We start from the raw sequence: 27,879 nt of genomic DNA, 5'->3' as shown, positions 1-27,879 counted from the left end.
TTATCTTTCTCATGCTAATTTTGGGGCTGGATTCTTCATTTCTGAGTCTAAGTGCTGATGCCAAAGGAGAATCCGTGGACTTTCATGTCAGAACAATCGGCGCCACACCTGCACCGATTTTGCAACCAGTGAGGGGCGAACACCGGCGCTGCATGGAACACCATTAAAAAAAATGATGCGGGAACTGCCTGATGGCAGGAACATCAGCCGGGAACAGATCTTATTGTTTAAGCACAGGACTGACAAGCTGAAGCCGCGCTTAAACAATAAGCCCCCCACATAAACACTGATCGGGCCGAAAAGATGGGACAGGTTGTGCTGGACTGCCCTTACAGCTGATGGGACGGCTGGGGCCACAGCGCACCCAAGGGGATGCCCCAGGCGGTCACCTGTACGACCCAGGGCACCTGGGCTGTCAGCAGCATGCGCAGCCGCAAGGCTGCCTCATTAGCTGCGATAATGATGTTGCTTACCCGTCCACCCGACCCTACAGCCCACCTCCTGGCCAACCCCCACTGCTCCCCCCAGCCCTGGCAGTAGCCCCGGCCAGTAGCACAGCTGTCGGCGTAGTACGGTAGCGCTGGACACTGTTCGTACGCCCACGCTCTCTCAGCAGCCACCACGCCAGGTTCACAATTTGTGAGAGCGCTGTCGGAAACTCGGCCCATCGGAGGTTGGGAATCACGTGTGGGCCCGCTTATGATATGCCGCAATTTTGTCATCGGTAGCTATTCTCCGATCACACGCTCCCATGTCGGCATTGGCCAACAGAGGATTCCGCCCCAGATCTTTTGGGCAGGATTCTCCATTGGCCGACGCCGAAATCGTGAAACGTGATTGGACGGAGAATCGGGTCAGGCGCCAAAATCACGGTCGGTGCCGATACAGTAAACACAATTTGCATATCATTAGTGGGCCCGATTCAATATTCTTCGGGGCCTCCTCCTCCTCCTCCGATGGGCCGAATTCCCGAAGGTGCTGTTCACGTGTGCTTTTAAAAAATTGTGAAACTGCCGTGGCTGCTGCTGAGGAGAAAGAGTGGGGACGCAAAGTGTCCAACATCGGTCTAGTTTGCTGACAGTTATGCCACAGGGCGGGGGACGTCTGTCAGGGCCAGGGGGGGGCAGGGGGAGTCGTGGGATGTGGCCAGGAGTTGGGCTATGGTGTCGGGATGGATGGACATGGAACACCATTACCTCAGCTGGTAAGGCAGCTGTGCATGCCGCTGACTGCCCACTGTGAACCTAATGACATGGGTCGTGTTGTATGGGCGCACTCCAGCACACCAGTGCCATCTTACTGGCTGGGGTAAGTGTGTGTAGGGAGTGTAATGTATGTGTGCGGCCAAGCCACGGAAATCCCCCACCGTTCTCAACAGAAACGGCCAGAGAATTGCCGGGTCCGTGGCAGCGCATGCGCACGCCGATGACTTGCAGCAGTCGTACCGTGCAACATGGTGCCAGCTGTGCGCGGAGCCGGCCTCCAGATAGTGCCCCCATGTAATCCCCCTGGCCATCCCCAGACCACCCCCCACCAATCCCCCCAACCCCCGCCGAAGCCCCCCCCCGCCCCCCCCCCCCCCCCAGCCAGCGGAACATTTCCCTCCCAACTGTGGCGGTGCTGGACACAATCCGCAGCCGCCAAACAAGGTTGACGAAAACTCAGAGCACGTTGTCGGGAAGTCGGCCATCGGGGGCGGAGCATCGGGGGAGGGCCTTCAGGTGGCGTCCTGAGGCCGTCCCAATGACGTGCGCTGTACTCACTGATGACGCCGTTTTGGAGGGGGCAGAGCATCGATAAACAGGCGCCACCCCCGAATTCAGCATCAAAAGGGATTCTCCGCCCGATCACTGAATACGATTTAGACGTCGGCAAGCAGAGAATCCTGCCTTTAGTCTGAGAAACGGAGAATCCTGCCCTTTATCTCTGACAGGGCCTTCACACTTGCTACAGGTATCCATGGATCTTGTAAACGACAAATTTGCAGAGATGTTTCCTTCAGAGGATGCACCATGATAGAATTCATGCTTATCATTCACCAACTCAGATACATCAGTAGGATTAGTTAAACAGTGAGTTGGGTTTTCACCTCGTGACTCCCCCCAGAAGTGAGAAAGCCGATACTGGTGACCGGCACAGTTGTGGAAATTCTGCCAGATTTAATTCCCACTCGCAGCTAAATTCATCCACTCCTCCATGCAAAAAAAACCCCCTATTTAATTTTGTGTGAACTATAGAGCAAAGTGAGTGATGGAAAATAAACAGCCAGTTTTACATCAATCCCAATGTTATTTCCATTCACTTCAATGGAATAAAAATCACAAGAGATTTAAAACCAGCTGTCATTTCCTCTTCATGCATTTATGGTTACTGCAGTGAGTCAAAATTGCCCCCAAGTGTTACATAATTGTCTTTTACCAGCTTCAAAACTCTTTAAAATGATCTGATCCTAAAGGTAATTATGATGAGACAAAACTAGACAGGACATTGCCTTGTCTAACATTTAAGCATACATTGCAGATGCATCGTGCTTGCTTGTTGCCAGCAGCTCACCTACATCACAACATACTGTGGCACAAGGTCCCTGAGGTCCACTGGAACTGAGCAAAAGGTTTATATGTGACATGATTTTTTTTAAAGGGTATTTACCAGCAGAGGTTTTCTGTATGCATGCTGTTTTTTTAAAATTCCAATATTTACTGTTATGATATAATAATAACATGAAATGGAAGCATATCCAGAAAACCTTCTGTTTAAATGCCCATTTACAATCTGTGTTTTTATTTTACCTTCGTCATTATGGTCACCTCAAACAAGAATAAGCATATTTCACTCTTTTTCTAGCTTGTGCTCTGTGCCTTGGTGTTTTGAGGGCTATTAATCCTATTCTAAGGCCCGTAGGCAAAAAGTTTAGGACAATATGTACTAATTTCTGATTGTCCCTCTCCAAAGGTGATGCAGCTATCACTCCTGCGCTTCCCGTCTCATTGTTAAAACTATCATTGTGTGAAATTTCACATAAATGAAGCACATTTCTGGGCAGCATTCATCCTGGTTGCAAGTAAAAATCAGAAACAGTCTCTTTGTTGACAACAACTGACTACAAAGAGATTTTATATTTTCAAAGCTCATGACCTATAGGCTAAACATGGCAAATCTGGTAGATGCATACGCAGAATTTTACACATCCCTGAGATACAGTTTGGGTATGGGGGAGGGGGGATGGTTATAAAATTGGGCATCATTATGCCATGGGCGCTTTACCAGTAATTTATCAGGCCTCAGGCTATTGGCAGGAAAGGAGGGGTTCTTCATTTACAGGCCAGCTGGATCCAAAGGAGGTCTATCCCAACAGACCCCGCCAAGATCCATAACCATCCGCCTCATCCCTGACACACCACCCATCCTGTTTCCTGTCTACCCCTGTGACCCTTACTCTCACTGTACTCATTCCCTCACCGGCTCTCCTAGTCTGGCTCTTGCAGAAGTCCCACCCACCTACCCCCCCCCCCCCTCTGATTCCAGCCATGGGCCAGAATCCTCCATTTGGAAGACTAAGGGTGGGATTCCCCGAACCACCTGCTGCATTTTCTTGGCTGCGCGCTGTTCTCTGGAACAGTATTCTCTCTTTCCGTCACTTGTCAATGGAATATTTGCCAGGAAACCCTCAAACGGGGGTGCTCTGGCAGTGGGAAAAGAGGATACCAACGACTGGAGAATTCTGGCCTAAATGTTCCCCCCAGGACTGGATAGGATGCGATTCGTATTACCGTTGGGGGTGCAATTTGGTGAGTGAGTCAGGACACACAACTGGGCTAGCACTCTGGCGACGTGAATTGAGAGCAATTCCTGGCCCAAAGGGTGTTGTAACTGTAATGTTCTTGTCGGATGGCCTGATTTATATTACAAGAACACTTGTAGCTAAAGCTATAAATGATTTATTAACATTAACTGTGGGTCAACTACATAGAAAACAACAGATGAATAACAATATGATCATGCACAAGCAACCTCTCTCTTCCCTGTTCTCCAGCCACCTGAGGTCACCTGACTAACTTTCACTTATATACCTGTGAGCCTCCTGGTGGTCAGTCGGTGAATTACAACACAACCATGATATCAGTACATCCCCTTTCCTTTGAAGGAATAAATTACATGTGATATCATACCCAAAATGACAGAGACACCGCGCGAAGACCTGAACGTGCCGCAAGGTATTTCCGTACTCGCAGAATGCCGGGACCCGACCAGATTGCAAACATGTCCCCCGGCAACTTCACTATCTCAACCTGGGACCTTGCCAGACATGACCCCAGAAACATAACCAGCGGCCTGGTCCCCGCCAGCGCCCCGGCCCCCGCCAGACGCAACCACCTACCTTCCACAAGGTCAGACTTCTCCCATCGGATCCCGGGACCATCCAGCCGCAGCCGCTGACTGAGGAAGCGAGGGAAACATGGCGGTCTGCAGGTGAGACTGAAGCAACGTGGTTTCAAGACTCTTCTCCCCAGCATTTTCCTGGCAAACATGCAAGCGATCGAAAACAAGCTGGATGAACTTAATGCCAGACTTACCTCTCAGAGGGAAGTAAGAGACTGCTGTGTGCTCTGTTTCAGAGAGACCTGGCTCATCCCTGCCTCACCGGACTGTGCCATACAGCCTGAAGGCTTCTCAATTCATCAGGCGGACCGCACCATGTCATCAGGCAAAGGGAAGGGTGGAGGGGTTTTCCTCCTCATCAACTACTCCTGGTGCTTGGAGGTGGTGACCCTGGCGACCTCCTGCTCCCTGGACCTGGAATACCTGACCGTGAAGTGCCGCCAATACTACCTTCCATGTGAGCTCACTTCAGTCATTATCACAGCGGTCTACATCCCACCCCAGGCAGAAGTGAGGAAGGCGCTGGACGAACTGTACACAGTTATAAACAACAATGAAACAGAACACCCGGAAGCCTTGTTCATCGTGGCTGGGCACTTCAACAAGGCCAAACTCAAGAGTGTACTGCCAAAATTCCACCAGCACATCTCCTGTCCCACCAGGGGTGACAACACTCTTGATCACTGTTACTCAAAAATTAAGGGCATCTACTGTTCCATCACCCGACCGCACTTTGAAAAATCAGACCATAAGACGGTGCTCCTTCTCCTGGCATACAAGCAGAAACTTAAGCAGGAGAAACCAACAAAGAAGGTTGTGCAGTGTTGGTCCGAGGAAACAGAAGAGCTCCTACATGATTGCTTGGAGACAGTGGACTGGTCCATATTTAAGAACTCAGCGACCAACCTAAATGAGTATGCCAGATTTCATCATCAAATGTGTGGACAACTGCGTGCCAAAGAAAGCAGTACGTACGTTCCCTAACCGGAAACCATGGCTCAATCGGGAGATTGACTCCCGAATGAAGGACATGTCTGAGGTGTTCAAGTCAGGCAACCCTGACTATACAAGACATCCAGGTACGACCTCTGCAAAGCCATCTAGGATGCGAAGAGAGAATATCAGACCAAGCTAGAGTCACAGACTAGCATTACAGACTCTCGTCGGTTGTGGCAAGGCCTAAACAACATAACGGGCTCCAAAGTGAAGCCAGCAGCATTGCACCCCTTCCCGATGAACTCAATGCATTCTTTGCTCGGTTCGAGTAGGAAACCATCGATCCGCTGTCTAGTGCCCCGGCAGCCCATAACACACCGTTACCCACCATCACAGCTTCCGAAGTCAGATCGGCCTTCCTGAAAGTGAACCCTCGGAAGGCGATGGGTCCGGATGGGATCCCTGGTCGTGCACTCAGAGCCTGCACGGACTAGCTGGCAGATGTGTTTGCGGACATCTTTAACCTGTCCATACTTCGCTCCGAGGGCCCCACCTGCTTCAAGAAGACCACCATCATGCCGGTGCCAAAGAAGAACCAGGCAATGTGTCTCAATGACTACCATACGGTGGCCCTGACTTCAGTCGTAATGAAGTGCTTCGAGAGGTTGGTCATGAAGCGCATCAACTCCATACTCTCAGAACGCCTTGATCCACCGCAATTCGCATACCGCCAAAACCGGTCCACAGCAGATGCCATCTCCCTGGCCCTACCCTCATCCCTAGAGCATCTCGACAACAAGGACGCCTACATCAGACTCCTATTCATTGACTACAGCTCCGCCTTCAATACTATGATCCCAGCCAAGCTCATATCAAAGCTCCAAAACCTAGGACTTGGCTCCTCACTCTGCAGCTGGGTCCTCGAATTTCTGACCCACAGACCACAATCAGTAAGAAAAAACAACAAAACCTCCTCCACATTAGTACTCAATACCAGGGCCCCGCAAGGCTGCATACTTAGCCCCCTACCATATTCTCTGTACACACACGACTGCGTGACAAAATTTGGTTCCAATTCCATCTAAATGTTTGCTGACGACACAACCATAGTGGGCAGGATCTCGAATAATGATGAGTCAGAATACAGGAGGGAGATAGAGAACCTAGTGGAGTGGTGCAGCGATAACAATCTAACCCTCAATGCCAGCAAAACTAAAGAGCTGGTCATTGACTTCAGGAAGCAAAGTACTGTACAAACCCCTAACAGCATCAACGGGGCCGAGGTGGAGATGGTTAACAGCTCAAATTCCTAGGGGTGCACATCACCAAAAATCTGTCCTGTTCCACCCACGTCGACGCTACCACCAAAAAAGTACAACAGCGCCTATACTTCCTCAGGAAACTAAGGAAATTTGGCATGTCCACGCTAACTCTTACCAACTTTTACGAATGCACCATCAAAAGCATCCTATCTGGCTGCATCACAGCCTGGTATGGAAACTGCCCGGCCCAAGTCCGCAAGAAACTTCAGAGAGTCGTGAACATCGCCCCGTCCATCACACGAACCTGCCTCCCATCCATTGACTCCATCTACACCTCCCGCTGCCTGGGAAAAGTGGGCAGCATAATCAAAGACCCCTCCCACCCGACTTACTCACTCTTCCAACTCCTTCCATCGGGCAGGAGATACAAAAGTCTGGGAACACGCACGAACAGATTCAAAAACAGTTTCTTCCCCGCTGTTACCGGACTCCGAAACAACCCTCTTATGGACTGACCTGATTAATACTCCACTCCTATATGCTTCACCCGGTGCCGGTGTCTTTGTATGTACATTGTGTATCTTGTGTTGCCCTATTATGTATTTTCTTTTTATTTTATTTTATTCTCACGTACTTAATGAGCTGCTAGCAGAAAAATACTTTTCACTGTACCTCGGTAGACATGACAACAAACAAATCCAATCCAATCCAATCCAACGAGCCTGTGAGTCGAATTAATTTTTTAAAATGGATTAACAACTATAAATATATGTATATATAATAGATATATATATGCACAAGAACAGCAAGCATAGTATATACAAATAGTCCAAATCTACAAATTGAGTCAATGAGGTTTTCTTCTGACTCTTCTCAAAGTTTGACCTTGCTATTCAGAACTTGTAGATTCAATGTTCTCCATGACATTCCCATGCTCAGGAACTGCTGAACTATCCGACACTGCAGCTGACGTTGATTCTGACGTAGATTCGTCAACCATCACGTTGTTGTGAAAGTCTTCTCTGGTTTGCAAGAGTGCGCGACGATTTCTTCTCAAAGCCAACCCACCCTCTGTCTGTACCTGGTAGGAACGAGGTGCAATGTACAATGGCTTTTCACGACCAATTGCCTGAATCTTCTACTCTCACAATACCATCACTACATAGAACTGCTTTTGTTTTGCTTTAATGTTCTGCATTTCCTGCATGGCCTGACTTAAACGTTGACGTGGTCAGGTGAAATGTATCTTTTCATTAAACAATTCCGGACAGGTACTACTTCAGATATTAGAGTCCACCTTTTTCAATAAACATTTAAAATCTAATTTCCCTCCATCTCTGATGAAAAATATTCTGGTTAATGGATAGTTTTGGCAAATAGTTATTCGTCTTGTAATTATTTGACTTGCCAAGCCCTGTCCACAAAAAGCAGAACAAACCCAATGCAGACACCTACAGTCCCATCAGTCCACTCTCGATCATCAGCATAGTGATAGAAGGTATCAATGGCAGTACTATCAAGTGGCACTTACTCAGCAATGACCTCTTCACTAAAGCTCAGTTGGGGTTCTGCCAGGATCAATCAACTCCTGATCTCATTACAGCCTGAGTTAAACAATGGACAAAATAGCTGAATTCCAGAAGTAAGGTGAGAATGACTGCCCCTGACATCAAAGCAGCATTTGACTGAGTATGGCATCAAGGAAACTGAGCAAAACTGGAGTCAATAGATGTCAGGGGGGGAACCTCCATTGGTTGGAGTCACGCTTAGCACAAAGAAGATGATTGCGGCTTTTGGAGTTCAATCATCTCAGTCCCTGCGATTCCTCAGAGCAATGTCCTCAGCCCAACTATCTTCAGCTGCTTCACCAATCACCTTCCCATGAAATTGATGTCATAAGTTGGGATGTTCGTTGATGATTCCAAAGTGTTCAGCACAATTCACCACTCCTTAGACACTGAAGCAGTCTATCTGAAGCATTCCATGTCCAAATTCAGCAAGACCTGGACAAAATTCTGGCTTTGGCTTGATAAATGGGAAGTAATATTCATGCCACATAAATCCCATCTGCAATAAAAGAAAATTGAACCATCTCCCATTGACATTCAATGGCATTAACATTGCTGGAGCCTCACTAGCAACTTCCTGTGGACTACCGTTGACCAGAAACTGAACAGTCATATACATATTGTGGCAACAAGAGCAGGTCAATGGCTGATAATTCTGTAGCAAGTAACTCACTCCCTGACTCTCCAAAGCCTGTGTATAATTTAGAACTAGTCAACGTGCAGTAGAATACTCTCGACTTGCCTGGCTGTGTACAGATTCAACAACACTCAAGAAGCTGACACCATCCAGGACAAAGCAGCCAAAGTGATTGGTACCCAATCCACAAATATTCACCCGCTCCACCACTGATTTATATTGGCAGGGATCAGTGCCATCTCCAAGATGTACTGCAACAAATTGTCAAGGCTTCTTCGACAGCACATTTTAAACTCAGGACATCTTTCACCAACGAGGCAACGGCAGCAGATGCATGGGGAACACTACCACCTGCAATTGCCCTCAAAACTGTGCACCATACTGAATGGAACTATAGCTCTGTTTCTTCAACCTGAAATCCCCTATCGAACAGCACTATGGGTGTACCTACAGCAGATGGATGACCATGGTTCAAGAAGGTGACTCACCACCACTTTCTCAAAGGCAATTAGGGTTGAACAACAAACGTTGGCTTAGCCAGTTCCCACAGGATAAATTAAAAAATTATACAAACCCGGTTAATATTGAAGCTTCAAAGGGACCTTTATAAAATCAACTGCGTGTAGGAAAAAGATAAAATATAAAGAATCGAAAAGCTAAGAAGCAGGCAAACAGACAACAGTGAGACTTCCTTTTACATTCTCCATTACATTCACTGACCTTTTAAATAAGGCATTTATATTCCTTTTCTCATTGAAGGTTTAATCAAAAATGGTACTCAAATATAGATATACACTGGCATTACCCTGTGGAGCAATAAATTTGCTAAGTCTGGAGAACAGTACAAAATGTCTACAGGGACATTCACAAATGAGCAAAGCTAATGGTGAGAGTGATATATAAACCAACCAATGGAGCAGGTTTCAATTCAGAAATACAGCATTATTCCTAAATTGAGGAAGATTTCTCTGGATCAGCCTGTACCTTCCATGCTGCAAACCTTTACAATTCTATGTGCCCATAAGAAACATTTGAGGGGGTTTGAAGTATGTCATCTGACAAGATTTGTGATTAATATAGGGAAAGGATTTAATTTTGAATAACATTTCCTGGTTGAATGAATCAAAAGGTTTCTTTTAATTCTCCAAAAACATGAATGTTGCCACAAGTTCATCTTCTCACATAAAATGGATCATTCAACTTGCTGAAAATTGGTTGCTGGGAGTGTTTTATGAGCCTGGTAATGTAAATGAACATCACTTTATTTGCCAAAAAGTCACAGTGTATGGGGACAATTTTGAGCCTGCACTAACCGTCACGCTAGCACCATTTACAACAGCTGTATACAAATGTGAACCTGTCGATCTCACTTCCAAAGGCGGTAGTGGAGGTGAATGCTTCTTGGTGCCAGTTGCAGAGGAGGCGACGGAGAGGACATGCAGGACCCTGAAAAGTTCACCTTATGGCCGTATTGCCATCTCGGGGGGAGGGTTCACTTGCAGGCCTTACCTCCCTTCATGTCGGGAGCTCCTCGGTTTAAAGAGGTCTGACAGCTGGCCTGCAGCCAATGCTCCTCGGATCCTCCATGCTTGGCTTGTGTCAATATCGTCGCTGAGGGAATGCCCTTCCAGAGTGGGAGCTGAAAATAATAGGGAGGAGGTGATTACAGAGGGTCAGCACTGGGGGCGATTCTTAGGTTCTTGGGTGGGGTTCCATGAGAGGCCAGGCTGCAAGATCAGATTGGGAGACTCAGGAAAGGGGTGCTTCCTTACCTCAGGAAGCCCGAAGACCCTCTCATTGGGGGGAGAACGATTGCTGTGAGATTTGAAACCGGCACAGGCCTCAGTGTGAGGACGTAGGGGGTAAGCTGCATGGAAGGTCAAGCCCACTGGTCATGGAGGTTTAACTGTCAGGAATTTGGGTCAGGATAGAAGGCTGTTACAAATGGATGGATCATTGAGTTTGCAATCCTTGTGAGCTGGGGGAATGGGGGTGCCATTTAAGGGGGAAGCTGACATGCTAATTGGAGTCTTCACATGAATCAGTTGTGCTTCATCTGCTACACGAGGAAGCCAGGTTCCTGATCAGCTCCCTGACCCTTCTTGACAAGTCAGTTGTGCCAATTAATTGAGTACAGTAATATATGAGTGTGTCATTGATTGAAACCAAGTTATTAACGCTTTGGAAGCATTGGCCTGTGCCTGTTGGGTACTGCAGGGGCGGGGTGCCTTATTGACCCTGTTAATCACATTTTGCTTTAATGTCTTAAGATTCCGTTCGAATCTGGATCTACTGAGTCTGGAGAAGTAACTGCTGGTCAGCTGGGCTCACATCGGTCTGGTAGTGAGCGTTGAACTTGAACTTGCTTCTGGTCGTGATGCTACGATTGGAGATGGACGTTGCCGGAGCGCCAGGTCCAAAAGAGATCGAACACATGGCAGTGTCTCTCTTTATCCTTGGGGAGTTTTGCGCTCTTTTGGGCGGTCCTTAGGTTTGGACCCAATTAATTGGGCAGTTCTCAATCACTGCCTTCGATCTGAGCCAAGAAAGGGGCTGGTGCCTTGATGGCTGGGCGTGTTCTAAGTGGTCACTGACCCTGTTGTTGTTGCTTCCTGAGTAAAGAGAGTGGCGCCGAAATGTCTTGGATTGTATTGGTTACTCGAGTATCAATTCTTTGTCTTACGGAGATGGGCCATTAAAATGCTAATCGGTTGGGGGTTTTGATGCTGTCTGGATTCTTTTCTCACAAATATACATTCAGGCTCTGTGCCTGCCTGAATCTTACATTGTCCATATTTCCCGTTAGGCTTTGTGATCGTCCATGTTTCTTGTTGTAAGTGGCCATCCAAGATGGCTACAGTCCGTCCTCTTGATCCTAAACGCGAAGCGTGATGGATCACACTACTGAATGTTCTTCTGTTCTCTGGTATGCCGGGTACCCTCAATCAAGGACAGGTTCTATCCTACTCTGTCCTATGGATTGGAACATTTACCTAAGTTTTAACACATCGCACATATATAAATGAAAAAAATCTAAGGGGCACTATCACATTCAATCACACATTTCAACTTTTTTACACAAACAGGGGAACCTCTAACTGTCCTTAACTACACTTATGCTGCTAGCTAATAACCAAAGAAACTTATATTACAGTACAAATTAAACAATAGCAGCATCACATTTCTACTTAACACTTATGCTAATTTACAGAGAAAGTAACCTTATTAAAACTGCGGAATTTATTAGGGAGGAAAAGGTTGGTCCAACTCAATACTACGGGGGAGTCCCCATCTAGTAAAAATCTGCTGGGTTAGAATTTTTGCTGTTGCTTTGGCTGTGTTTGTCCTGGAAGGAAATGCTTCTACCCATTTTGTGAAGGTGTCGATTACGACCAACACATATTTAAATCCATTTCGCAGGGGGTGAGGGGACCAATAAATCTAACTGCAAGTTCGTCCATGGGCCATTAACAGGGTGGGTGTGTCTTAGCTGACCTTTCTTTGCGTATCTGTCTGGGTTGTTCTGGGCGAAATTCAAACAATTTTCAATGTAGTGGGTTACGTCAGTTTATAAATTGAGCCACCAGCAGAGAGGTCTGAGGTGGGCAAGAGTGGATTCTATCCCTTGGTGTCCGTGTCCGTCATGGAATTGACAAATAATCTGGTTCCTGTCCTGGGGGGGACCACATAAATACCATCCTTTAATATGATTCCGTCGTGTACCGTTAAAGTGTCTTTGAACCTATCAGAGGGAGCTGGGAAGTTTCCTTTTAAAATTGCCTTAAGCGCGTCAATTCCCTTTTGTGCCTGTGCCAAAACTTGAATGTTGGTGTGTGAGACCTGGACCGCGTATACTGGGGCACTCTCGGGGGGTTGCAAAAGTGACCATGTCTTGAGCCTGCTTTTGTTAGGGCATCTGCTCTTACGTTACCGGGTGGGGAGGAACGATGATGGCTTCTAACTTTTATGATGCAATATTTACGATCTTTAGCTTCCTTGAGAATGTGTTTTAGTAATGGCGCTGAGGGTAGGCGTTTTCCATCGGCGGATATATCTGTCAAGCTGTTGCAAACAGAAAAGCTGTCTGAATATATGTCTGCTGGGGTCAGGAACGGATCTGGGTGGTGCACAATGTATGCAATGGCCGCTAACTCGGCTGCCTGCGAACCTAAATGTCCTGGCAACTTTAATGAGATTTCCTCTAATGCGCGTCCCTGCGCGTCCTCTACACAAATTCCACATCCTGTAATCCTTTTTCCATTCAGAATGGTGGAGGAGCCATCGACTTAAATTTTTAGAGCTTTATCTGTGGGCTGGGTTGTCTGTGGTCGGATGCCTGTCGTTTTCGGTAACAATTTGGGGATAAAGGGTCCTGTGTTGTGCATGGCTGCAATGATTTCACATTCATGTGGGGTCCCTGCATATTCTAAATTATTGGCCAGAAATGTGTGCGTCTTTGTCCTCTTTACTGTAATGTTGCGTCCTTGTAGGAGTAGGGTCCATCGCGCTGCTCGGATTTGGCTTACTGTACCGTCTTTTAGCCTACCGTCTAATAGTAGCTGTGTCGGGGTGTGCTCGGTCAAAATGGTTACGGGGTTGAGTCCTGTTATGTACGAGAAGTATTGAACAGCCCAAAAAACTGCGAGCATGTGCCATTCGCAGGCAGAAAATCCTTGCTCTACCGGATCTAAAACTCGTGAGGCATCGGCTACAGGTCCTAAACGATCGTGCCTTTCCTGGAGAAGTATGGCCGAAAGGATTCGGTCGGTGGTCGCTACCTCTATTGCGTATGGGGAGTGTGGGTCTGGTGCCTGCAAAACTGGGGCTGTACTTAGGGCACGTTTCAATGTATCTATGGCATCCATGTGCTGTGGAAGCCATTTCCATGGGGCCTGGTTCTTAAGGAGCTCGGAAAGCGGGTCTGCTTTTGTGGCGAAACCGTCTATATGGTTCCTGCAGTAACCGACCAGTCCTAAAAATGACCGGAGTGCTGTAACATTTTGGAGCAAGGGTAATTTTACAATTGAATCGATATGTTTCTGCTCCATCTCACGCTTACCATGAGTTATAACCGTACCTAAATAAGTGACCTTTTCTTGGAGAATTTGGGCTTTTTTGGGGTTGATTTTACATCCAATTTCTTTCACGAGACCTAATAGTTCAGAAAGAAGCGAAATGTGCTCTTCGTTGGTGTCAGTCTGCAGGAGCAAGTCATCCACATACTGAACGAGGCATTCGGGTTGGGAAAATTTTGCTAATCCATTCTTCAATTGTCTGTGAAAAATGGAGGGGGAGTTGTGGAAGCCTTGTGGAACGCACGTCCACATGTACTGCTGTCCCTGGAAGGTGAACGCAAATTCATATTGGCACTTTTTATCCAATCGAATGGACCAAAAGCCATTGCTAATGTCCAGAACCGTGAAAAATTTCAACTGTAGTCCCTGCTTTAACATGGTGTCGGGACTCGTGGCAACAGTGGGGGCTGCTAACGGAGTTACTTCGTTTAATTCTCTATAATCGATGGTCAGTCGCCATGAACCATCTGGTTTTCTTACAGGCCAAATCGGGGCATTGTTCGTTGAGGCTACGGGCCAAATTACACCTTGATCCAATAAACTTTGGATTACTTTAGCTATCTCTCCCTCGGCTTGCTGTGGAAAACCGTATTGTTTCTGGGGCTTAGGATCGGGACCTGTAATGGTGACCATTCCTGGAGTTTTACCGCAAGCGTGCTTGTGCTGGGCAAAAGATGCTTTGCGTCTCTTAAAGATTTCCCTAACTGTTTTGTCCGTCCTAATGGTTTGTGGATCAAACCAGTGCTCTTTCACTGAGCTAATCCTGTGTGCGTAATCTCCTACTGTGAGCGTGGCGGGGGCTCGTGCTGCTCTAGTCATTTTCCACACACATCTGTTTACGGTGTCGAAAGAAAGATTATGTGAGCTCATGAAATCTATCCCCAAGGTGTGCTCTGCTGTCTGGGGTAAATCTACCAAAACGACTGAGTGCTTGGTTTTAATGTTACCGATCTGAATATCCACAGGGGCCGTAATGTGTCCCTGCTGGAGATGTCCTGTAAAGACACTAAGAGTGTCTGTAGTGGACCATATATCTTGCTGGTACATCTTGGAGGCGATTAACGTGGCTCGGGACCCTCCTGTGTCCCAAAGGAACTCTACGGGGTGTCCCCGGACTGTGCCTGCAACTACCAGTCTTCCGGACTTGTCCCAAAGTGTGTCGCAGACCCAAGTTGGGGAGTCCGAACACCGTCAATTGGTGCCATTTATGGCCACATTGTCTGCACGGGTGCTAACGCTGTGGATAGATCTGGCATTGTTCCTATGTGGGGCATTTGTGGGTTGATTCCGTTGCTGTTTCGGGGGGGCTTGGCATTCTCGGGCGTAATGTCCCTTCTGTCCACAATTGTAGCATTCCTGCGCTTTAGGGTGCTGCATGTTATTTCTACCTTCATTTACCCATGCGGGGTCTTGGTGTGTCCTTACTGGATTCATGTTTGCGTCTACGTTCTCCTGCTCTGCCTTTTTATGTAGGAATTGTTCCCAATCTCTAGATAGTCTCTTCAGTGTGTGCCGAGTCTGAGGGGTCATAATTCGCACGTGCCTTTTGTCCTGCCTCCGTGGCGTGGGAGACTAAAATACGGGTCCATTTGGCCATATTGTCTGCAGATAAATGGGCGCGTGTTAAATCACTGAATACTGCCGTGAAGTGTATCTTTTCTGCCTACATCGGTTGAGTCCTTCTACTGGATCTCCCCCATTATAGCCAATTGCGTCTAAGATGGCTGTCTTCATATCTTGGAGGCTACATCCTCCTACATTTTGTGGGTCGGGAAGGGCTGAACTAACAGACGGTTCAAGGCTCATTACTATGAGTTTTACTTCTTCCTGCTCGTCCAGACTGTACATGACGGTCTGTTGCCTAACTCGCTCAAAAAAATGGTGTGGGTCTGATGTGGGGTGAAAGGTTTCTATTTTATCACAGGCATCCCTTAACTGGGTGATGGTTAGTGGGGTGGTGCACACAAAATCGGGTTGGTCTTCTGTCGGTACTCTGCTCTGCGTGGTGACTGGATTCATAGGGTTGGGTGCTGCCTGTGCAGTCGGTAATGGGGTGCTTTCCTTTTTGGGGCCTGGGAGGCTCTATTCTGAATTTCTGTTACGTTTACATATCGATGGGCCATTTCATTAAGTTCCTGCCAATCGGGGCCATCTTCCTGATCTAACTGTGGGCCAAAGGTATCTCTGAACCCATTCTGAACTGAGAGCAGTGATTGCAATCTTGCAATTTGCTGCCGGCACTTGGCATGGTCTACCGAACTCTGCCTTTGTTCCGTGGTGGAACTGTGGAGTGCTCGTAGGGCTGCCTTTAAGACCTCGCATTGTTTTTACAATTGTTCTGCTTGGTGTTCTGTTTCCTCTCTTACCAAAACCACACGTTGCGTGTCCTGATAGGCCTTATCATATTGGATCTGAAAGCTACATAGGTGAGCGAGACAGGATTGGTGTGCCCGTTTGACATCAGCCATCTCCTTGTCCTTCGCTGCGAACTGCTCTTGGAGTTGCCCATTTACTCTCTCACACTCGCTAACATTTCCCTCACTACTCCTCTCCTTCTCATCAAGCTGTCTGCGGAGCATCCTCACAACCTCCTCTGTGCCTCGCAATTGTGCCAAGCAGGACACGATTGCCATCGGCTTAAGAACTCTACTAAAATTCTTCTTATGGATCTCGGTCAGGTTATCCCACCAAGTTTGTCCTCTACTACCAGGACCTTCACAAAACGCAGACCATAGGGCCATCCTTTCCCCTTTAGATACTTTCTCATTTCCTCTTCCCATATGGGACACTGTTCTGCTCTGTTGGTCGCTACAAACTTGGGTCCTTGTGGGTGCATAAGGCATTCCATTGCCCTCATTGCCATCTCTACCGTAATTTCTGTATCTCTACCGGGAATTTGGTTCAGGGGGGAATAAACCGGTGGTGCAAACAGCGGGTACGGCTTAAGCTATTTTCCGGTTTACACAACTCCCAAAAGTTTCACGCAACAAAATCTATCGGGTTTACCTTATATCCCTTGTTAGTATGCATGCAAATTACACACTTCCGAATCTTGGAGGTTTGATCAATACTGGTCTTACGCTTGTGGTTTATTTTACTTTTCCAATTTGGATTTCCAATTGAAACGTTTTGTGGGTTCTCTCGGAGTGAAACAGTCACTTCTGGGTCGAGTCCCGGCAGAGTCGCCAAAAACTGTTGCCTTTTTTACTTGCTATAAATATGGCAATCAATAAGGTTGCCCTTATTTCTTTAGATATCGATATTATATGCTCTCAGAGTCGCCAGATATCAAATGATACCGCCACAAGGTGCAACCGGGTATTGATCAAAGAGCCAAATAACCAGTTAGATAGTTCAAGGTCAATGGTACTTTATTTACACACAAGATTAACTTACACATGCAACATAAACACTGCGAGTTAAACTACACCTAACAACTATGACAACTTCAACTTAACTTCAAGCACCCGGCTTTGTTCACAGGAACAGTGGCCTTTGTTCGAATCTGGATCTATTGGGTCTGGAAAAGTAACTGCTGCTCAGCTGGGCTCATCCATCTGGTAGTGAGCATTGAACTTGAACTTGCTTCTGGCCGTGGTGCTACGATTGGAGATGTTCGTTGCCAGAGCGCCAGGTCCAAAAGATATCGAACACATGGCAGTGTCTCTCTTTATCCTTGGGGAGTTTTGCACCACTTTGGGCAGTCCTTGGGTTTGGACCCAATTAATTGGGCAGTTCTCTATCACTGCCTTCGATCTGAGCCAATAAAGGGGCGGGTGTCTTGATGGCTGGGCGTGTTCTAAGCGGTCATTGACCCTGTTGTTGATGCTCCCTGAGTAAAGGGAATGGCTGGGATTGTATCGGTTAGTCGAGTATCAATTCTTTTTCTTACGGAGATGGGCCATTAAAATGCTAATCGGTTGGGTGTTTTGATGCTGTCTGGATTCTTTGCTCACAAATATACATTCAGGCTCTGTGCCTGCCTGAATCTTACATTGTCCATATTTCCAGTTAGGCTTTGTGAACGTCCATGTTTGTTGTTGTAATTGGCCATCCCAAATGGCTACACAGCGCCCTGCAGATGAGGGGGAGGCAGAGCCCGTTGCTCTTCTGGGAGAAGAGCAACAGATGGTGAAGACTCATAGGGAGACACTAGCAGCAAAGGGTTACACTCCTACTTCAAGATGTCAGAGCTGCAGTACCGGAGAATACTGTGTTACGACACCCTGGGCCAGTGCATAGTCAATTCCAGCCCCACTTGGAGTCACAACATGATTGCAAGAAACTTCTATTTTAAAATGCTTGAGGTTTTCATCTGCCCAATAACTGCAGTCACCAGGTTTATACATTTAAACACAATTAATATTTTGTTATTAACAGTAACTATAATCAATTGGCAACAAATACAACTGGTTAACTATTGTCTATTCTCTACCCCCTCCCCCCCTGTCCCTTTTGACTTGCCCCACCCTTTACATACACACTTCGACAAACAAAGACAGAGGGGTAAGAGAGGTGCAAAGTAGTGATGAAAGTAAAAGAATAAGAGTCTTTGTTTCAGATGGATGTCTTCCAGTTAGTTTCTTCTTCAGTCTTGGCCTTCAGATGGATGTTATCTTTTATTTCAGCTTGTATTGGTTTTCCCTGTAGACTCACAGAAATAGCAGGCAACTTGAATTCGAGAGCGAGAAAGACAGCTTCTTCCTTCAGGATCTAGAAGCTTCTGCCTTCAGACAGCCGGCAGCAGAGAGAGAGTGGCTTCCACCTTGAGGGTCCAGTGGCTTCTCCTAGGTTCTCTCCAGATAACCACACCTGACAGGAACCAATTGCTGTTGGTTGGAAGGCAGAATACTGTCACTAGCCAATCCATTGGCCAACCAATCGAAACAAGCCCCTCAATTCATCCAGGTGTCATAAAGTCCTGATTCTTCTGCCCAACAAACAACATTTTATAACACGTGTACTATTTTGACACTTTGAGTTCCTTACTTCCTCTGTTCAACTTCAAAGTGTGTCTCCATTAATGCTCCATGGACCAAAAATGATAATTACAAAATGAAAGAAATGGGAACTAAGGGGATCAACTGGAAGGGACCTGACAACTGTGTTTGCCCTAGGGGATGGTGGACCATCTTTGCCAGGTTATGCGAGAACTGGTCCCACATGGAATAGGAGGTCACCCATTGCCTGTGGCCCTTAAAGCCAATGCTAGCGGCTCGTTTCAGGGCAACAGGTGACATGTGTGCCATTTTCCAGTCAGCAACACAGAAGACAAGTGAGACACACATCAGTGATAGGAAAACTACTGGAGAAAATTCTGAAGGACAGGGGTTTGATCAGGGACAGTCAACATGTCTTTGTCAGAGGGAGGTCATGCCTTGAAAATGTGATTTTTCTTTTTTGTGGAGGTGACCAAGTATGTAGATGAGGATAGTGCAGTTGATGTAATTGATATGGATTTCAGCAAAGCCTTTGACAAGGTCCCAAATGGGAGGTTGTTAAACAAGGTAAAAGTACATGGGATCCAGGGTAATGTGGCAAATTGGATCCAAAATTGGCTTAGTGATAGGAGAGAGAGGTAGAAGGCTGTTTGTCTGACTGGAGGCCTGTGTCGACTGGCGTACATAGGGTTTAGTGATGGATCCCATTTTGTTTCTGATATATATAAACGATATGGAAGAAAATGTGGAGGGGGAATAATGCAGATGACACAAAGATTGGCTGGGTGGTTGACAGGGAAGAAGAAGGTCTTAGATTACAGGGGTTATAGACTGATTGGTCATATGGGCAGATCTGTGGCAGAAGGAATTTAACCTTGAAAAGTGTGAGGTGAAGCACTTTGGAAGGAATAACATGAGAGGGGAATATTCAATCAATGGCAGGACACTAGGAAGCTCAGTGCAACAGAGGGATCTCGGGGTGCTTATCCATAGATCGCCGAAGGTGGCAGGACAGGTTAACAGGGTACTTAAGAAGGCATACAGGACAATTGCCTTCATCAGTCGTGGCATTACATATTAGATCAGGGAGCTTATATTGGAGCTATACAGGTGTTTGGTAAGGCTACAGCTGGAGTACTGTGTTAAGTTCTGCTTACCACATTGTTGGAAGGATATAATTACACCAAAGGAGATTCACCAGGATGTTGCCTGGATTGGAGCATTTTAGCTATGAAGAGAGGCTGAATAAGCTTGGATTGTTTTCTTTGGAGCAGAGAAGGCTGAGAGGGACCTGAATGAGGTACATAAGATTATGATGATGAATAGGAAGCAGCTGCTCTTAGTTGAAGGGTCAATAAAAAGAGGACATAATTTTAAGGTGAAAGGCAGGAGGTTTAGTGGATATCTGAGGAAAGATCTTTTCACCCAGAGGGTGTTGGGAATCTGGAAAGCACTGCCTGGGAGGGAAGTTGAGGCAGGAAAACACTTGAATGAGTATTTGAATGTCATAACATTTAAGGCTACGGGCGAAGAGCTAGGAAATGGGATTAGTGAAGATTTGGAGTAGTTTTTCACTGTTGCAGGCTTGATGGGCCAAAGGACCTGTTCTGCACAGATTTTGATTCTATGATTCTATAGGGCGCGATCTTCTGGCCTCATTACACCCGTGTTCAAGTGTAACGAGGCTGGTGAATAACGAAGGGGAGCCAAACAGTTTGCGATGCAATCGGCCTGATCCCATAGGCGAATTCGGAATCCCACCATAGCATGGTGTGTAACCAATTATCACCACATAAGGCCCAGTTCCATACAATTAACGAGACCCACCTGTCATCAATGGCCTTTTGTCATTCACCGGCCTCTCCAGCAAATGCTCACGCTGGCACGGATTGGTACTCCTTTTTAAAAACATGAACTTGACAGAAGGGCTTTTGTGGCGAGCCGATGAGGGGAGTAGCAATCTTTGCACACAGAGCTTACCTCACAGTAAGTGATCATCACTTTCCTGCCTTGTATATTGACCTGCTGTCAGTGCGGACGCAGGCCCATCACCCTGGGGTGATGTTACACAGAGCCTTGGAGGGTGAAACAGACTAGTCACTGAGGGGGCGGTTTAGGTGGGAAGGTTGGGGCATGGATGGGAGAGTCGGGGAATGGGGCGACAGACGGGAGTGGGGGGAAGGACAGGAAGGCAGGGCGAAGGAGGGGTTGGGGTGATGGAGGGGAATGGGGGCACAGGGAGTGGGTGAGTTGATAGACAAAGCCACCTCCTATGAGAATATGAAGAAGATCATATTCATACAGCGAGTTGTTATGATCTGGCATGAACTGCCTGAAAGGATGGTGGTAGCAGATTCAACAGATTGGATATATATTTGAAAGGGAGCAATTGACAAGGCTTTGTGGAAAGACCTTGGGAACAGGACTGATTGGATAGCTTTTGCAAAGGACAAGTAATGGCATCATGGGCCAAATGACCTCCTTCTGTGCAATACAATTCTATGAACTAGCTAGCTTGCAATTGTTTATTGATTGTGAATTTAGGATGGACGCCATCTGCCTGAAATCAGCAAAACATTAAATTAAATACATTCCAGATCAAAGTCTGCTTACATTGAATGGCATCAATGCGTGAGAAGCAATAATCATCCTTACTGAACAGTGCAGAAAATGTATTCTAAACATTTTTGTCGCACAACTGCCTTCAATTAAAAGCAGAAAATGCTGGAAATACTTAGCAGGTCAAGCAGCAACTGTGGAGAGAAACTCAAAGTTACTTCCCTGGATTTTTACTTATCTGACTTGCTGGGAGGAGCGGATGTGTCAGAAATTCCCAGATATCTCGAACGTCTAATTGACAGGCTGATTTTTGTTGGGCAAGGGGCAGATGGTGACGACTTATGGACCAGCTAATATTTTGCCAAAGTGAGGTGGGCGGGGGGAGGGGGGCACAATCTAGAGAGTGGGATGAGGGGAGTTGCGTCTCAGGAGGATTGCATTTGATCAAATGGACGATTTTATGAGGGGTCTGTCGATCCTTGGGTTGAAGATCAAAAGGGAGGGTGGTGTTGTGGGTGGGAAGGGGGCAACTTTGGAGGCCAAAATGGAGAGAGATTGGTGGTTTAGTGTGAGATCAGGGGGCCTCAGTGCGGTGATTGGAGGTAGTGGAGTGGGAATGGGGGGGGGGAAGTCAGTAGGGGGCCCTCACCTGAGTCTTGGGGACATTACAGCAGGGGTAGGGTACAGTTCAGTCAGGGAGGCCTCGGTTTGGGACATTGGAAATTTTGGAGTGGGCGTTAGGAAGGAAAGGTTGGGGTAGGTGTTCAAATATAAAAGTTTCTCAGGCAGGCACACTGGATTGGCCAATTTCTCTCTTGCAAGTAGCTTGGTTGAATTCATAGGTCGATAACGTAGCTGACAACAGGTAGATTCAAAAACACTGAATGACAATGTGGCTTGCAGCCCCATTTTCATATTTAAAGCCTGGTTTGCTTGCCTACCTTCCTGCCTCTGTGAAAACCAGAAGTGGGCAGGTTGAAGGTGGGTTTGTATCAGGAATCTGTTTATCAAGACTTTAAACTCCTCACATGACCCAGACATGCCCTTATTTTACTTTGGATGAAACTCCCCTCAAGTGTTTTAAACTGATGACATTTCATCAGATCTGCTTTTATTGTGAGTTTTGCTTGGCTTGAGGAAAGTAAGTTAACAGGAATATGATGTAACATACTCTGGGAGCCTGTGTCAGTTTTTGTTACGACATGAAGCATTGAACCAGCCACGATTTCTCTCCTGGAGTAACTCTCTTGTAACACTATGGCATTCTCTGAATAGTATCGTATATATACATGGAGTAAAAGTCATGCTGCACAGCACAATGATTTGACAAAATAGGCACTCTGCAATGCACTGCAAGTAGCACCAAGATAGCTCGTTTCCCCTTAAAATGTGCTTCTATGTGGAAAGCCAACTATTGATTGCACAAAATAATGTAAAATTAGTGGCTGGATTCTCCGCACCCCGACGCCGAAATCGTGGCCAATCCAGTGGAGAATCCAGTTTGATGCAGAAATCAGGGGCGTCATTCTCCGACCCCCCGCCGGGTCGGAGAATGGCCGTTGGCCGCCGTGAATCCCGCCCCCGCCCCCGCCGAAGTCTCTGCTCCCGGAGATTGGGCGGGGGCGGGAATCCAGCCGCGCCGGTTGGCGGGACCCCCCGCTGGATTCTCCGGCCCGGATGGGCCGAAGTCCCGCCCAGGAATTGCCTGTCCCGCCGACGTAAATCAAACCTGGTATTTACCGGCGGGACCAGGCAGCGTGGGCGGGCTCCGGGGTCCTGGGGGGGGGCGCGGGGCGATCTGACCCCGGGGGGTGCCCCCACGGTGGCCTGGCCCGCGATCGGGGCCCACCGATCCGCGGGCGGGCCTGTGCCGTGGGGGCACTCTTTCCCTTCCGCCTCCGCTACGGCCTCCACCATGGCGGAGGCGGAAGAGACTCTCCCCACTGCGCATGCGCGGGAAACTTTCGGCGGCCGCTGACGCTCCCGCGCATGCGCGGGGAAACTGACAGCGGCCGCTGACGCTCCCGCGCATGCGCCGCATTTCCGCGCCAGCTGGCGGGGCAACAAACGCCATTTCCGCCAGCTGGCGGGGCGGAAATCCCTCCGGCGTCGGCCTAGCCCCTCAATGTTGGGGCTAGGCCGCCAAAGATGCGGAGACTTCCGCACCTTTTTGCCGGCGCGATGCCCGTCTGATTTGCGCCGGCTTTGGCGCCAGTCGGCGGGCATCCCGCCGTTGGGGGAGAATTTCGCCCCAGGACCGGCACCGGTTTGCCGATTCTCCGGGTACCGAAAAGCGGTGTCACCAGGGAGTACGCTGCACCGCCTGGGGCCATTGCCAGAGGCCCTCTCTGGCATCCTCCGCCCCCGACAGGCTGAAATCCCAACGGCGTGGATCTAACCAGGTCCTGTCGGGCGGGATACTTGCTGGATACTCGCGTGGCGGCTGCGGGCTCAATCCGCCGCCCCCGTGGTCGGGGGCGGGCGGATCGGAGGCCAGGGGTGGCCTTAAAGGCGGCCGGGGAATGTTCGTGCAGGGGTTGAGGGTCGGGCTCCCGGGCGATCAGGGGTCTCCTTTGTGGGTCTACCTCCGCGGTCCAAGTCCGCCATGCGCATGCGCGGCCTCTGACCCAGTGGTGTGGGGGCCCATATCTGCAGCAAAAGCTGCAAGATTTACTCCGAGTCCCTGCTAGTCCCCTGCAGAGCTGGGAATTTGTATCCCTTTAATCCAGGATTTTCAGGAGTAAAACTCCACCGTTGTGACGCCGGCGTGGAGAATAATGGAGAATCCAGCCACAGTTCTTCCTATTACATTTGATTTCAGGTTGATTTCCTAATTCTTCTCCATCATTTCACTAATATTTCTTTCTTATGCTCCCAACGGTGCTGACCCATTGCTGGAGTTTCCCATTGGTGGCAGATTTGAGTTTCATACTTTAATGACTGTAAGCCCAAATTGTGTCAATTTAGATTTAGAAAGTGTTCTGGAGCTCCCTTGAACTTCCTGGAGACTTTTCCAACCTAGCTTTAATCAGGCTGCTTGCTGCCTGCTCACGATAAATATGCATGGTTTAACCACCAAGAAGGATGTAACCACCAATGTGTCAAACTCTGTCCGAGGCAGGAACATTGTCTTTTAGCCATACAGTCAGTCTAAGCATCTGGAATCCTTATCATAGCTGCTGAGACCAAAAACTGCAGTAGAAATTCATGATTACAGGACTTCAAATGGTGAAATATAAATGCTGAGATATTGGAACATCGAAAATCCACACTTTGATTATGTAATATGCCAATTATCTCACAAAAACTATTGGAAAACCCATACTCAGAAAATTTATTGAATATATTTAATCTTTTGCTTAATAATTAAAATGGTATAATAAGCCAGAAATTGCAGTTTGGAAATAAGAGTGAATGAATGCTTAATTTGTCCAGATGACATTCCTTCTTTTGACATCTTAATGTGAACAGCAAACTATTTTGAATCGTTCAATATCTTCAATGAAATAGTGGACAATGAAATTAATGCTATGTCTTTTTCTGCTAATATCAGCAACAGTAATTTCTAGGGTATTATATTCTTTGATATTTGTGATGTGGAGATGCCGGCGTTGGACTGGGGTGAGCACAGTAAGAAGTCTTACAACACCAGGTTAAAGTCCAACAGGTTTGTTTCAAATCACTACCTTTCGGAGCACTGCTCCTTCCTCAGGCGAATGGATTCACCTGAGGAAGGAGCAGTGCTCCGAAAGCTAGTGAATTTTCAATTCTGGGTCTAAGTCCCATGACCGGGGCGGAAACGGGGAGTGATTCTCACTGCACATATTGGTGGGGATTCATACCGTATAGTGTGATGCTGATCTAATTAGATATGTAACAAGGGTTTCCCGACATTTTGCATAGTAAGGTGGGCTGAATGGCTTCCACCCCTCTATCATATCCAGGCGTCATATTTCAAAGATGCTCAGACATTAAATTATCCACCACTGAAGAAGAAGAGGCATCTCCCTTGAAGGTCTGAAAGTTAGAAGATACCTCGTTGCAGACGCTCTGCCCATCCAATGCTGCATGTGTTGTTCAAATATCCCGTGACTAGAGGACTCCATCTCCCCTTCCAATCTCCACGGCCTACTCCATGTCACCTTGCTACTAAGACCGACATTTGCATGCCATGTTGGTTCAGACGTGTCCTAGTGTGCGGAGGCGGCACGTTCTCCCCGTGTCTGCGTGGGTTTCCTATGGCTGCTCCGGTTTCCTCCCACAAGTCCCCAAAAAAGACGTGCCTGTTAGCTGAATTGGACATTCTGAATTCTCCCTCCGTGTACCTCCTGAACAGGCGCTGGTGTGTTGCGACTAGGGGCTTTTCACATTAACTTCATTGCAGTGTTAATGTAAACCCACTTGTGACACTAATGAAGATTATTATTAAAAGTCACTGACAGCACTGATGATCGGGCAGGGGGCATGATCCCAATTGAGTCTTCATGTGCTTCCCGTTAACGAGATGCAGAATGGTTTCACGCTGGCCACTATTGACCCACCATGATGGGTGGGAGCGCACATTCCCACCATCATTTCATACTGGCAGGAAGCCCACTGTTTGTCTTCAACCGCATACTTCTCAACTGCACCCCCCCCCCTCCCCCACCTCACTGCCATTAAATATGCTCATAATGGCCAGGATTCTCCGAGCATCCGTGCCGCAATCGCGCTTGGTGTGGAGGCTGAGAATGGGGCGTCAGACCTGTGATCAGGTCCAAGGCCTTCCCACGATTTCCGGGGACCGGAGAATCGTCGGCAGTCGCGCGTGCGCGGTCGACACGGCGCCGGTTGGGGGCCATTGAAAGAGGCCCCGCGGCGAAGTTCCCGGCAGCGTGGTTCACTGATGGTTCCACCCAGCGGGAGCTCGGAGTGGCAGCTGCGGACTCAGTCCGCGGCCACCCTGGTGGGGGGCAGGGGGATCCGTCACCGTGGGGGGGGCTCCAGGACAGCCAGGCTCGTGATCGGGGGCCACAGATTGGTGGGCGCGCGCGATCTGGGGTGGGGGGGGGCTATATTGTCGGGGCCGCCTGCTGTCTGGGTCTGCCATGTTGCGCGGACATGCGGCCGGAAGTGCAGGGCCCCGTATCGGCAGCCGGAGCTGTGAAAGACTACTCCGGGGCCCTGCTAGCCCCCTTCATAACGGAGATTTGTGCCCGTTTTCCCGCGGGCGTGGGGACATAGCCCCACTATCAGAGAATTCCGCCCAATGTCTCTGACAAAAATAAAACAAAATTTGTGGATGTTACTTATCCACTACTTTTTAACATATACCAGAGTCTAGAAAATGTAGCTTACTGTAGCTTGGACAGAATCCAAAGCTTACTAAAATAGGAGGGAACACATTATGGATCACTGCAGCAAATTGTCACCCAAACAATAGTAAAGCACAACATTTTAATTTTATTTTAACCAGGCTTTACTGATACATATTTTTTAATTATTTGAAACAGTATTAAAATTTATACAACATAAATTATCGATATAATGCAATAAGAAAGCAAAGATATATCTCGAAAGCTGAAAAGTACTTTCAATATATAGATAGAAATTGCACAACATTATTCAGTACAGTTCACTCTCTGGCCTGTTGCTAATTCTTAGAGACACAAGTTGGAAATTGCACACTTTTTCTTCCTAAACAACTATGCAGCAACTTTTATGTAATGAAATGTCCCAAGGCACTTCACAAGGGCGTTATAAAACAAACAACTGAGGTACATGAGGAGATTTAGATCCGATAATCAAAAGTTTGGTCAAAGAGGTAGATTTATAGGTATGACTTTAAGGGGGAAAGTGAAGTAAGAGCATAAGAAATAGGAGAAGGGTAAGACTACATGGCCCATTGAGACTATTTTGCCACTCGGTCTGATCACAGCTGATTTTCAGCTTTAACTTCACTTTTAAACCCATCCCTCAGAAACTGGATCGACAGATTTTTAACCCGGAAGGGAATCAAGGATTATGGCGACAAAGTGGGAAAGCGGAGTTGAGGGTTGTCATATCAGATATGTCATGACCTCATTGAATGGCAGAGCAGACTTGAAGAGCCAATTGGCCAACTTCTGCTCTTCCGTCTTAATGTCTTACGGGACTTGTGAGTCAAAACACGAATAGTAGAGTTTTGGATAACCTCAAATTTACGGATGATAGAATAAGGTAGTTTTGCCAGGAGAGCATTGCAATGGTCAATTTAGATACTAAATACATGGATGGTTTCAACAGCAGATGATCTGAGATGGTGATGAGGAGATTCAAAATGAAGCATTGTTACAGAGGTGGAAATAGGTCATTTTAGTGACGCCATGAACCTGAGGCCAAAAGCTCATCTCAGGGTCAATGTGACACCAATATTGTGAACAGGCTGATTTAATCTCAGACTGTTGTTAGTATTATGGGCTAGGGTTCAGAGAACACCAAAGTATATCATGGAGTTCACCTGACCCACAACTTTGAATAGATTTTGGTTATGGGGAGCACAAG

The sequence above is a fragment of the Scyliorhinus torazame genome, chromosome 8 (assembly GCF_047496885.1).
Source record: "Scyliorhinus torazame isolate Kashiwa2021f chromosome 8, sScyTor2.1, whole genome shotgun sequence".
Lineage (NCBI taxonomy): Eukaryota > Metazoa > Chordata > Chondrichthyes > Carcharhiniformes > Scyliorhinidae > Scyliorhinus > Scyliorhinus torazame.
Note: the sequence above shows the minus strand (reverse complement) of the source record.